Here is a 12,705-nt window from a genome sequence, read left to right as displayed (position 1 = left end):
CTACTGAACAAATGGATTGGTATGAATAGATATGTCCATAATGTGTGCACATCATTAAGAGGTGGATAGGTCTTCTCATTAACTGGTAACTTCTCCAATTCATCATAAGTCTCCAAAATATCTATTACTTTTCCAAATACTGTGTATTTCATGTCCAAATATGACTGCTTGGCATAGGTGAGGAACTGAGATCCACTGGTGTTTGGGTGATTATTAGCCATAGATATAACATCTCTAACATTGTGCTTAAGAAAGTCACTACATTCATCCTCAAATTCCTTGCCCCAGATACTGTTACCTCCTCTTCTTGTACCTGTCAGATCTCCAGTTTCAACCATAAAACACTTGATATTTCTACGAAATATATAGTCATTGTAGTAATTATTGGCAGTAAGAGCCAAAAATTTCTCACAGGTTTGGGTGTCCTCTCACAGAAGCCTTCTATTTTAATATCTCTTACATCTGTATGCAATGTCACTGACATTTTTCTTCTTGATGGTTTCAGGAAGTTCTATTGCTAATTTCTCACTGTCTTATCAAGAGAAGTTAGAAAATGAGTCTCACTCGGTTAACACAGCTGTTGTTAAAACAGAAAAGATGTAATCGCAGATGTCCGGACTCAAAACTGGTGTCTTTGGGCTCCCTTGTATTTCGATCTTGAAGTCCACTAAAAATTAGAATCCACCTATGTTTCTTATTTTCATACATGGGAAGAGTCTTAAAATACTAAATAGTAAAAGACATTCAGGTAAAAGGAAAGAAGCAGAAGGACTAAAAATAGCATGTTTGACTTTCAAAAAGTTGATTATTTGATTTCTAAACATTATAAGACAGCATCATACAGCAAAATGCACCTTGTCAAGACAATGGGGTACAGTTGAAAGAAGAGAAAGATATGGGTCCTGGTTTTGCACTGCAATAGCCCTTATATTATTGCATAAACTTACATAAATTACTTCATTTCTTCTTGCCATAATTTTATCTTTTAAAGACTGATCTTTAAAGGAGAAAGTGTATGTTCCAGTATCCATTGCTGTGGAACAAATGACCACAAAACTTAGTGGTAAAACTCCTACAACCACTCTACTGTATCACACAAATTTTTTGGGTCAGATCTTCCAACAGAGATCAGCTGCATAATTCCACTGTTTCATGTGACATAATAGAGGTCACTTGTTGATATTTAAGTGTTAGGTAGTCTGGACTGGAAGGTGCAAATGCATACACACACCTATGGTAAGTTGGAGGGTGTGTCTGAAAGGCTGAATTCAGCTCAGTTGACAACAAAATGTATAACTGTGGCCTCTTCAGTATGGCAGCCATGGAGCAGTCAGACTTCTTCTATGGTAAGTCAGGGCACCAAGAAAGAAGAAGGAGAAAGTTGCATGGTATTTGACATTTTAGCACCACTTCTGCAGTATTACACTGGTTGAAGTAGTCTCAACCACAAGGGGTGGGATCATTGACCTGCATACCCAGGAGAGAAGTTTCAAATCATTTGCTTCCATGCTGAAACCACTATAGTCCATGCCTTGCCTACAACAGTACTGATCTTCCTTCATCATGTGAGAGTCACCAAAAGTCTCATTCTATTATGCTCAGGTTTAAGATCCAGAATCACATCATTTAAATCAGATGTGGCTATAAAAGTATCTTGTTTTAGTTTTTGTGTGTGTGTGTTTTGTTTTGGTTTTTTTTGTCCTTGGATAAAGTTACTCTGATACTGTAGATCTGTGAAATTAAAAGACAAATGATCTGTCCTCCACCCACCTAATGTTCCAAAAAGGAACAGTTGTAGGATAATCATAGTAAATATCCCTTTTCCAGAAGGGAGAAAATAAGACACATAGCAATCACTATCCTACAGCAATTCTTAAATATGATTTGGTAAATATTTTCATTTCCCAATTGAGGTTCAGTCTTGGTCTTTGAGTATAATTCTACATGTCTCTTGGCTTCTCTCCACTGGCAAAATTTCCAAAATAGAATATATGCAAATGGATGGTGAAAACTTCCTTTTCCACATAATGTAGACATTTCCATAAAATCTATTTTCAAAATCTAGTTTTCTTAGAATACTTCTTATACAGAGAGTTTCTGTTATNTTTTTTTTTTTTTTTTTTTTTTTTTTATTCATTCTGTCCTGTTCTATGTTAATATAATTCCTTTAACATCTCATGAGCCTTTTGGGTGTTAATTCCTAATCTGTTTCATTAGACAAAACCAAACCCATAAATCTTTTGTGGTAAATCTTTCTCGATCTTGGTTTTCCTGTGAGGTTGTTGTTTGTGCACTAAGCACTATTGTGTGTCTCAGAGCATCTATATGGTGTGCGCTTTTTCTTTTTGTTTACTGAGAGGGTACATTAGATCAGCCTTAAATCTTTCTGAAGTCTTAAACGATCTTACAACTATGGGCTGTGTTCTACTAGCAGTGCATTAGATTTTATCTCTACCCTGAGACCATCTCTTACTTTAAGGACAACTTGCTGGTTGTCCTAAGCCCTTTATATTCACTCCATATTCTATTAGCAATTGATTACTCATTTCATCTTTCTTTTTGCTAATTTTTATTAGTTCAGAAATCATCTTAGCTAGCTTATCAAGTTTATTAGGTACACTGTATATTTTCCAGGTTAGCAGTATTACCAAACTTTCTGCCAGCTATTAGTAATTTCTTTGTTCAACCTCCTGCAAGTCCTCTATGCTAGTCACTTTAAGGTTTGACAGACTTTTGCCTATTGCCCTGTCCCCAGACCCAAACCATACATTTTAGACTTATCAAACCTAAATTTAATGGATCTAAATCTAGTGGTGCCTGGGTGGCTCAGTCAGTTAAGCATCCAACTTCAGCTTAGGTCATGATCTAACAGTTTGTGGGTTCAAGCCCCATGTCGGGCTCTGTGCTGACAGCTAGCTCAGAGCCTGGAGCCTGTTTCAGATTCTGCATCTCCCTCTCTCTCTGATCCTACTCTGCTCATGCTGTCTCTCTCTCTTAGAAATAAATAAAACATTAAATTTTTTTTAAAATAACGAATCTAAATCTAATATTTTAGATATATCAAATTCTGTTTATCTAATGATGCAGTAAAAACAAAAACAAGCAAAAAAAAACTATCTGAAAGTTAAGTTGCTTAGGACAACAATCATTTTATTATATCTCATAATTTTATGAATTGATAATGTAACAGCAAATGGGTGATTCTCCTCTTTCATGTAGTTTTGACGGAAGTCATTCAGGGGTATTCATTTGGCAGATGGGCTGGGAGGGAGGATCCAAAGCAATTCCTGTCATGTAATACTTCCTTGGGAATGGCAGAAGCCCAAACTCAGCTGCAGTTGCCAATCAGAAGTGGTACTGGTGGCCTCTCCAGCATGGCAACAACCTCAGCATGTGGGACTTTGCACAGGGAACACTTCAGAGCTTCAACAGCAAGGGATGCAGCGATCACCTCTTCATGAGAGGAGTGAAAAGAATTTGTGCTCTTAATTTTAAAATGACAAAATGGGGCTAGATGATCACTCACATTCTTTTTCTTTCTAAAATATCTGTTTCAAAAGCAACAATAAAACTTTAGAATAGATATGAAATAAAAGAAAAAACATTTTAACTTTTCACAAGTTATAAGCATCTAAACCTGCTGAAGCATTAAATAGTCTATAGCATTCAGCTCTCAAAAGATTTAATTCCAAAGATAACTGTAGGTGATAAAGACATTTATAGCTGAGACTGGATGGAAAATATCTAAAAATATATAACTTTATATCTATGTTTCTATAAAAAATGGCTGCATTGCTTATTACCTCTTGTCATGAAATGTTTTTTTCCACTAAAGCCTATAAACAGAACTGAAAAACTTCATTCTTAAAGTTGTATTTTCAGCTATTTTGATAGTATGTAAAAGAGTATTGCCAGAGAATTTTAAATATAATTTCTTACTTAAGATAAAGTTAACCAAATCAATAAATGATATTCCCCTCTTGATATGGTTCTATGTGGTACCTGAAATAATAAAAGCCATAGATATGGGAATAATCTTAAGAGATCATCTTGACTAAATCCTTTCAGCTACAGATGAAAGAACTGAGCCCTCAAGGGACTATGAAGCTTGTCCAAGGTCTCTTAGCTGGTTAATGGGTAGAGTCAAGGGCTTTTTCTATGACCATGGTGCTAACAGTTACAACAGTGCCCTTGAGAGAAATAAGCTTCTCAAATGATATGACTATTCCCTTGCAGTTTATGCCTTCATTAATTTTCTTTAACACTTATTTCTTCATCTGTGGTACATAATGTTTAGACCAAACTTACTGAGTTGAAACAAATTCTAATCAGGCTGAAATAGTAAAAATTACTGTTTCAACACATTTTAAGAACAGTAACAATCAATAACATAAATATAAACATATTTCTAAAAATAGTGAAAAATTGCTAAAGAGAGAAGTAAGTCTATTGTTTTATTTCTTCCATGCATTATTTAAGGATCATGGATTTTCTGTATGAGAAGATATCTTAAAGTCTATCCACCTTTTTGTCCCAATTTGTAAATATCTTCTGAATCAATCTGAATTACAAGTATACCATGTAGGTTTATATGCTTCCAGTGATAAGACGCTCATTATTTCTAAGAAGAAAATAAAATTTTGGTATNACTGGTTTTATATATATGCCATCACAGAATATGTCACCATTTTCTTTTAATATGAACATCTTGAAATTGAAGAAAAGTATCAAGATGTGACTGTTTCATAATTTAAATATACATCATTTTCTCCATTGGCAAAAAATTCTAAAATATAATATCTGCAAATGGATGGTGATAAACAATGTGGGCATCCAGCTGAAAGGACAGTATTATGGATTACATCTATTTTGCCTCTCTCTATTCGCCTAACAGAATGCTTTTATCATTTATATTTAATTTTTTTAAGTTTTATATACCTTTATACTTTGCGTATAGGCATATAAAACTGAGATTTATGTATTTTTAGAAATGGTTATATTTTCCTGAAATTGCACATTAAGAAGGCGATGTTTTTCATGATAAGATTTGAAAAGTGAAGTCTTGTAGAATACTTATGAGTTAGAGATATGTGGCAGAACAGGAGGTCAGAGATACTTAAAGCACGAGAAAAACTCAGCCTACTATTAATGGCTTCGAAGATGAAGCAAGGAGGCCACAAATCAAAGAATACAGAGACATAGGTGTTCTTCTTCCGGATGGGAACATAGCAGGCTCTTGAACTCACCTCCTCCCCCAACACACGGATTTTATAGCAACATACAGAACAATTTCCTCTAAAAGAAATCCAGAAACTAGCTGAGCAGCTCCTGTACCTCAGGTGAAAAAAAAAAAAGAAAGACAGCAAAATGGGTCTTGACATACTCTTAATTAATACGAGCCACTAAAAACAAAGAAGGCTGCTTGGACAATTGCAGAAGTCTGAGAGGCAATCAAGAGGTAGGGCCAGCCTGATTAAGTTTAGGTGGAATGGCTCAGACACCAAATCCCACAGATTATACAGTATTCACTGGATGAAATTATTGCAAATAAACTGTTCCAAACTGGGCATAAAGATTGTATTTGTAGGATCATATTCTAGTCACTTTGATGATTTTTTTAATTGTTTATTTATTTATTTTTGAAGGAGAAAGGAGAGCACAAGTGAGGGAGTAGCAGAGAGAAAGGAAGACAGAGGATCCAAAGCAGGCTCTGTGCTGAAAGTGCAGAGCCTGATGTGGGGCTCACACTCACGAACCATGAGATCATGACCCTGAGCCAAAGTGGACAGTTAACCGACCAGGTGTCCCTGATGGGTTTTTTTTTAAATAAGTGCATTTTCATTCTGATGGAAGAAAAGTAGTTTTTAATTGAGAAGAATAACACACTGTACTCGTAAAACCTGATTACGAGGTATCGGTGCATTTACTAAGACTACAATACCGACAGACATTTGTCCTCATTGCATTATCCCAGGACTCTTGAGAGGTCAGGAAATAGTATATTGAGGGATAAGTCCAGATAATAGTAATACCTTAAGTTATCATAGGTTAGTATGTTTTCCCAAGTCAACTATATTTATTCTTGGTATATATATCCTTTATACCATTTCCACATGCTTAACAGTTGTTTATGGACCTGTTATCTTACATTATAAAAGCTCCTTAAGGATAAGGATTCTATTTTATACATTTTTGTAACTAGTCAAGTGAGTCTAGTTAAGTGAAAAGCAGATATTTTGAATCAGTTATTGAATTAATTTTTTAATGCTTTTGTATTGTTTAAAGTCATTTTAAAATCTGTTGCCCAAAAGTGGACATGTTACTTCATCAATAACTATGAATTTTATAAAAATTGTATAATTTTCTCCCTTCAAAACCTCAAGTATATAATTTGCTTCACTGTCATAAGAGTGATATGCATATATAATATTTTTGGTATTTTTAAATTTTTTTAATAGTTCAAGTTTTTATTTGAATTCTAGTTAGTTAACATATAATGTAATAGGGGCGCCTGGGTGGCTTAGTCGGTTAAGCGTCTGACTTTCGCTTAGGTCATGATCTCGCGGTTCGTGGGTTCGAGCCCCGCATCGGGCTCTGTGCTGACTGCCAGCTCAGAGCCTGGAGCCTGTTTCAGAGTCTGTGACTCCCTCTCTCTCTGACCCTCACCTGCTCACACACTCTCTCTCTCTCCTAGAAATAAAAAAAAAAAAAAATTTTTAAAAAAACATATAATGTAATATTAGTTTCAGGAGTATAATTTAGTGATTCATCACTTACATATAATACCCAATGCTCATCCCAACAAGTGCCCTCTACCCATCACCCATTTAGCCCATTCACCACCCATCTCTCCTCTAGCAGCCCTCAGTTTGTTTTCTATAGTTAAGAGTCTCTTTTATGGTTTACCTCCCTCTGTTTCTTTTTTCTTTCCCCTATGCTCATTTATTTTGTTTCTTAAATTCCATATGGGTGAAATCATATGGCATTTGTCTTTCTCTGACTGACTCATTTCACTTAGCGTAATATACTCTAGCTCCACGGCATTGAAAATGGCAAGATTTCATTCTTTCTTATATTCCACTATGTGTGTTTGTGTGTATGTGCATGTGTGTGTGTTTGTGTGTGTATCTTGTTTATCCATTCATCAGTTAATAGACATTTGGGGTCTTTCCATAATTTATTGTTGATAATGCTGCTATAAACGTTCAGATGCATGTGCCCCTTCGGATCATTATTTTTGTATCCTTTGAGTAGGAAAAATTAATTCCTTTAGTTTTTGTCTGGGAAACCCTCTCTCCTTCTATTAAGAATGATAGCCTTGTGGATAAAGTATTCTAGGCTGTATATTTTTCCCATTTAGTATATTGGATATATTGTGCCACTCCCTTCTGGCCTGCCAAGTTTCTGTGGAGAGGTCTGCTGCTAACCTTACTTGTCTTCCCTTGTAAATTAGGGATTTCCTTTTCCTTGCTGCTTTTAGGAATTTTTTCCTTATCTCTGTATTTTACAGATTTTACCATGATATGTCTTGGTGTTGGCCTGCCTTTGTTGATTTTGATGGGAGTTCTCTGTGCCTCCTGGATTTAGATGTCTGTTTCCTTCTCCAAATTTCGAAAGTTTTCAGCTATAATTTTCTCAAATAAACCTTTGGACATTTTTCCTTTTCTTTTTCCTCTGGGACTCCTATGATATGAATGTTATTACACTTTATGGAGTTGCTGAGTTCCTAAGTCTACATTTATAATCTAATATTTTTTATTTTCTTCTTTTACTTTCATTATTTTCCATAATTTGGTCTTCAGTATCACTTACTTGTTCCTCTGATTCTTCCATCCTTATGGTCATTACATCAGATCATTTTTATATCTCAGTTATAGTGTTTTTTATTTTGGCCTGTTTTATGTCTTTTATTTATGTGGTAAAGGACACTCTGGTGTCTACTATGCTTTTCTCAAGCCTCGCTAGGACTCCTATGATTGTTGTTTTAAATTCAGTATCAGACATATTACTTATATCTGTTTCTATTAGATCTCTGGACATGACCTTTTCTTATTCCTTCTTCTGAAATGAATTCTTCCATCTTGGCATGTCTTCTCTGTGTTGGGAAAGTTTGTTATGTTCCCAGCTCCTGAGAGTAATACTATATTAAGAAGAGTTCAGGGCACCTGGGTGGCTCAATCGGTTAAGCGTCTGACTTCAGCTCAGGTCATGATCTCACGGTTCGTGGGTTCGAGACCTAAGTCGGGCTCTGTGCTGACAGCTAGCTCAGAGCCTGGAGCTCGTTTCAGATTCTTTGTTTCCCTCTCTCTTTGATCCTCTCCTGCTCACACTTTGTCTCTCTCTCTCTCCTTCTCTCAGAAATAAATAAAACATTTAAAAAGAAGAAGAAGAAATCATATACTGTTCAGGACTTGGTGCTTCAGTAAGTGTTTCTGGTGTATGCTGTACATACTCTGCTGTTGTGTTTTGGCTGCTCTTTCCCTCAGGTAAGTCCTCTGCACAGTTTCTCCTTGCTTGCAGTGGGGAGTGTCTGGACCTTGTGCAGCATGTGGTGAATTTTAAATAGATGTGCTCTGGTTTGCTTGTTAAAAAAGGCCTGATCCTATTTCCATTAGAGATGAAGCTTTGCAGAACTCTATGGTCAGTAGACTAGGTGGGTGCAGGGGGTATATGCTGGTCTTCAGGGGGAGGGGCCTGCTGTTCTGGATTTCAGGCACACTTGTCCTAGTAAAGAAGTACCTGTAGAGTTCAGGGGAGCAGGACTTGATGTAAACAGTACAGGTGTCCACTTTTGGCACCTTTTGGGTCACATGAGTCATTTGGTGTTAATGGGTGGGGTAGAAAAAATGTCACCAGCCTTCTGTCTTGTCCCTGAAGAGGGAAGTTCATGCCTATGGTTGTCTAGGAAACTGTTACTGAGGAGCAAACCATCTTCCCTTGTGTGTCCCAGGTATCCCTCAGATCCCTACCTTCACCATGTCAGTGTCCATGCTATCTGCCTGCCTGGCAGTGCCATGCAGCTGAGATTCAAAACTCCAAACTTTAGGGACCTAACATGGCACAAACTCATGCTGGTCCTCTGGGAGAGGGGCTTCCTGTGCGGGGCTGGTGCCAGTTTGTCCCAGAAAGACAGTTGCACCAATGCATAGGAGCTTGGACTCTAGAGTCAAGTGCAGCAAAAAGCCTAAGTCTGAATTAGCTAGCTACCCTCAGCAGGTGTCCCTGCTCTCATTTGTAAGGAGTGAGGGAGCAATGGCACCCATCAGCTCTTTTGTCCCCTGAGAGGCAAAGCCACCTTTGCCAGATGCACTGCAAGAACAGGGGAAAAATCTTTCCCAGTGAGTCCCAGGAGATCTGCTCCAAGACCTCTGCCCTCTCCACAGCACCAACAACTGTGCCTGCCAGGCCACTGGCACAGAAGCCTAAAACTCTAGTCTTTGAGCTCTGCTGGTTGTAAACACTCACAATAATCATTCCCTTTCGTTTTCCCAGTCAGTGATGTTTCTCTTATGCAATCCTCTGTGCACTACTGATTCTCTCTGTCTCTGTCTCTGTCTCTGCTCTGTCTCTGTCTGTCTGTCTCTTCCTTCTGTGATCAGGATCCCTTCCCCCCTCCACAGCACCCATGATCCTTTTCTCCCCCAAATCACATCTCCACACTTCCTATCATCCACAATGTGGCCTCTTCTCTCAAGCTAGGTATGTAGTTTGTTCTCTCAGTCCTCAGATCGATTTCTTGGGTGTTGAGAATGATTTGATATTTATCCAGCTGTGTTTGAGGGACCAGACAAGCATAGGGTCCTCTATTATTCTGTCATCTTCTAATTCACCTACCATTTTTATATTTTTTAGTTCATATTACACTATTCACAGTTAACTAAAATTTTCAGATTTTAGTTTCATAACTTTTCTTCATATCTTTTCATATATGTTTCTAAATTTTCTGTAAATTATATTTAATACCACCCATTCATCCCTCTGTGAATTTGTTTCCTGGTATTTAGAGTAATATAACTTTTCTATTTTATTTTATTCCCCATCAAATATTTCTAAGCTTTAAGTCTTCCATTTATCTTTCAAAAGTTGAAATCCAAACCTATTACCTGCAGAAAACCATGTCCATTAGAGGTGAATATTCTCTTTCACTTGGCCAGTGTAAATTTCTTTGAGCATAGAGTTGGACTTTTGTGATATTGCTTTGTAAAATGCTACATACATCAGGTATTCTAAATTAAATGTTTGATTTTAGAATATTGGATTTTTTGTAAATGTCAGATTGGAATGGAAAATAATAAAGTAATTTGTGACTGATTTAGGATATGGGTGACATAATTTCTCATTTCTGTTCTTAGATACTTATAGATAAGCATTTATGGTTGACCTTTTAAAATTTCACATAAATCTTTCTTTTTGTAAATGCAGGGTTTCACCCTCCTTAAACAATGTACAGATGATGAACTGAAAAATTAGATAAATATACTATCTTCAAAGTCCCAGTTATAAATAATTCTGATATAAAATTTAATATATGACGAAAAACTTGATTATATACCCAAGAGATATAGCTGCATAGTACATTTTTTATGGAAAGCAATGTTTTTTTGTAAGTACCCTTCTTCAATAATATTTGCTAATTAGATTCCCAAGTTACCCTTACATTTTGTTATTTTCCAGTAGGGATCCATATGCCTATTTTTGTATACTCATGGAAACTCATGATTCTACATGAATTTTCCTCACTACCTCACCACAAAATAAATGCAAAATCATTTCACTTTTGTATCCCCACGATGATATAACAATGATAGAATTACTAAGATAGCTCTCTTTCTTCTATAAGTCATTGTCAAATATTGGTTTTTTTTGTCAGTTACTAAAAATTAATGGGAAAACAATTACCACAAACTCTGATAATTTTCAAGGGAGCTATTCCTAAAATATATAACTGTTACTTTAGTATGCATTTCTTTTCTACCATTATGATCATTACCTTTGCTTGGATTTTAGGTATCTATATGTTAAGAGTCTAAAAAGGGTAGGTCTTTCTTTTCACTTATTTAATGAGTTGGGAAAGCACTGATCTTCTTTTTTTAAAAAACTTTTTCTTAACATTTATTCATTATTGAGAGACAGAGACAGAGGGTGAGAGGGGGAGGGGCAGAGAGAGGGAGACACAGAATCGGAAGCAGGCTCCAGGCTCTAAGCTGTCAGCACAGAGCCCAACACGGGGCTCAAACTCACATGCCACAAGATTATGACCCAAGCTAAAGTTGGATGCTTAACCGACTGAGCCACCTGAAGCCCCAGCACTGATTCTCTTTTAATGTCATTTCTCTTTTAATGTCATTTCCTTCAAGGAAATGTTAATTTAGATCTTTTAAAGGTATTAGCTACTGTTCAAAGTTAGTCAGAAACTTTATGAGTGAAGTTGCATTATTTCTTTTCAGTTAAAATATATTTGACTAGAACTGAAATAGTGAGGGTCAAGGCAGGAAGCCAAGAAGTTTTCAGTACCATGATTGATAATACACACTAGTATCTCACTATATAACTTGAGCTCACTAGGTCCACCATCATATTTGTGGTTTTTTATGTATACTTTTACTACCTGAAACACACTAGTAAACATCCCCATTGCTCATCTATAACTGCTATTCTGTGTAATTTATCCCTCTGGTCCTTAAGTTTCAACTCAGTTGTCACTTTTTTCCAAGAAACCCTATTATGACCTATAGGCTTCTGTTGTCCAAAAAGCCACATAGTGCTCTGTGGGTTTTTTTCTAAACATTGTCTCCATCTATTGTAGAATTTATTTATTTTTTCTGTTCCTTTCCCTTATCCCCTTATCTCAAGATAAATATCTTGAGAGCAGGATTATGACTTATTTCTACAATCTTGTTTTTCCTCCTCCATTTTACCCAAATTCATGTTACTAAAGTTTCGGGAGGTCCCTATATCCAACATGATTTGTTCAAATTCACCACACTTGATCTCAGTAGCATTTCCTCTGATGATTCACTCCCTAAATTCCTTTCTTCCTTTGGGGTCTGTGGAACTAGACTTTTCTGATGTTTCTTTGCCTTCTGTATCTTCCCACTTATCTTCATTTTCTGGTGCTTCTGCTTTTAATGGACTACACTTATTTCATTCAGTGGCTTGACATCCTATCAAACACTCTTCTATGTCCTAAGAATTTAAAGGCACAAAATAATAATTAAAAGAAGAGTTCCTTAGAACTCTCTTCTAGTCCCTCTCTTTATCCTTACTCTATCCTCAGACATTCTCATTAGTGTTTATAGTTTCCAATGTCATGTACATGTTCAGAATTTTGAGGATAGATCTCAATTTTAATATTAAAGTGATCTATTCAAATTCCTATTTAATACTTTGGCATAGAAATCTCACAAAGAAGTAATCTAAAACTAAATTTGTATTTCTTCCAAAAAATATTCTACCTCTTACAGAGAGAATAAAATTAAGGTAAATATTCATTACAATGGTGCTTTTTTTAATTAAATAAGTTTCAATTACATGGAAAGACTCTGTCATAATGCAAAGAACCTTGAACTTGGATTCTGGGCCTAACTTGGTAGATTTTGTCAGTAACTAGCATAGTAGCCCTGGAGACCTCTCAGAATTTTATTTTAATTGCTTGTGAAATATTTCACATGTTTGTTTGTTTGTTTGCTTGTTTGTTTCCATGAT

General features: G+C 36.1%; 1 pseudogene; it reads right to left on the bottom strand.

Moving 5' to 3' along the window:
• Positions 1 to 484, bottom strand: LOC144224884 (peptidyl-prolyl cis-trans isomerase-like 3 pseudogene; annotated as a pseudogene).
• Between the last annotated feature and the right edge of the window lie 12,221 nt (positions 485 to 12,705).

The sequence above is a fragment of the Crocuta crocuta genome, unplaced genomic scaffold (assembly GCF_008692635.1).
Source record: "Crocuta crocuta isolate KB4526 unplaced genomic scaffold, BGI_CrCroc_1.0 scaffold643, whole genome shotgun sequence".
NCBI classification, from domain to species: domain Eukaryota; kingdom Metazoa; phylum Chordata; class Mammalia; order Carnivora; family Hyaenidae; genus Crocuta; species Crocuta crocuta.
This window is presented reverse-complemented; position numbering and strand designations above follow the sequence as displayed.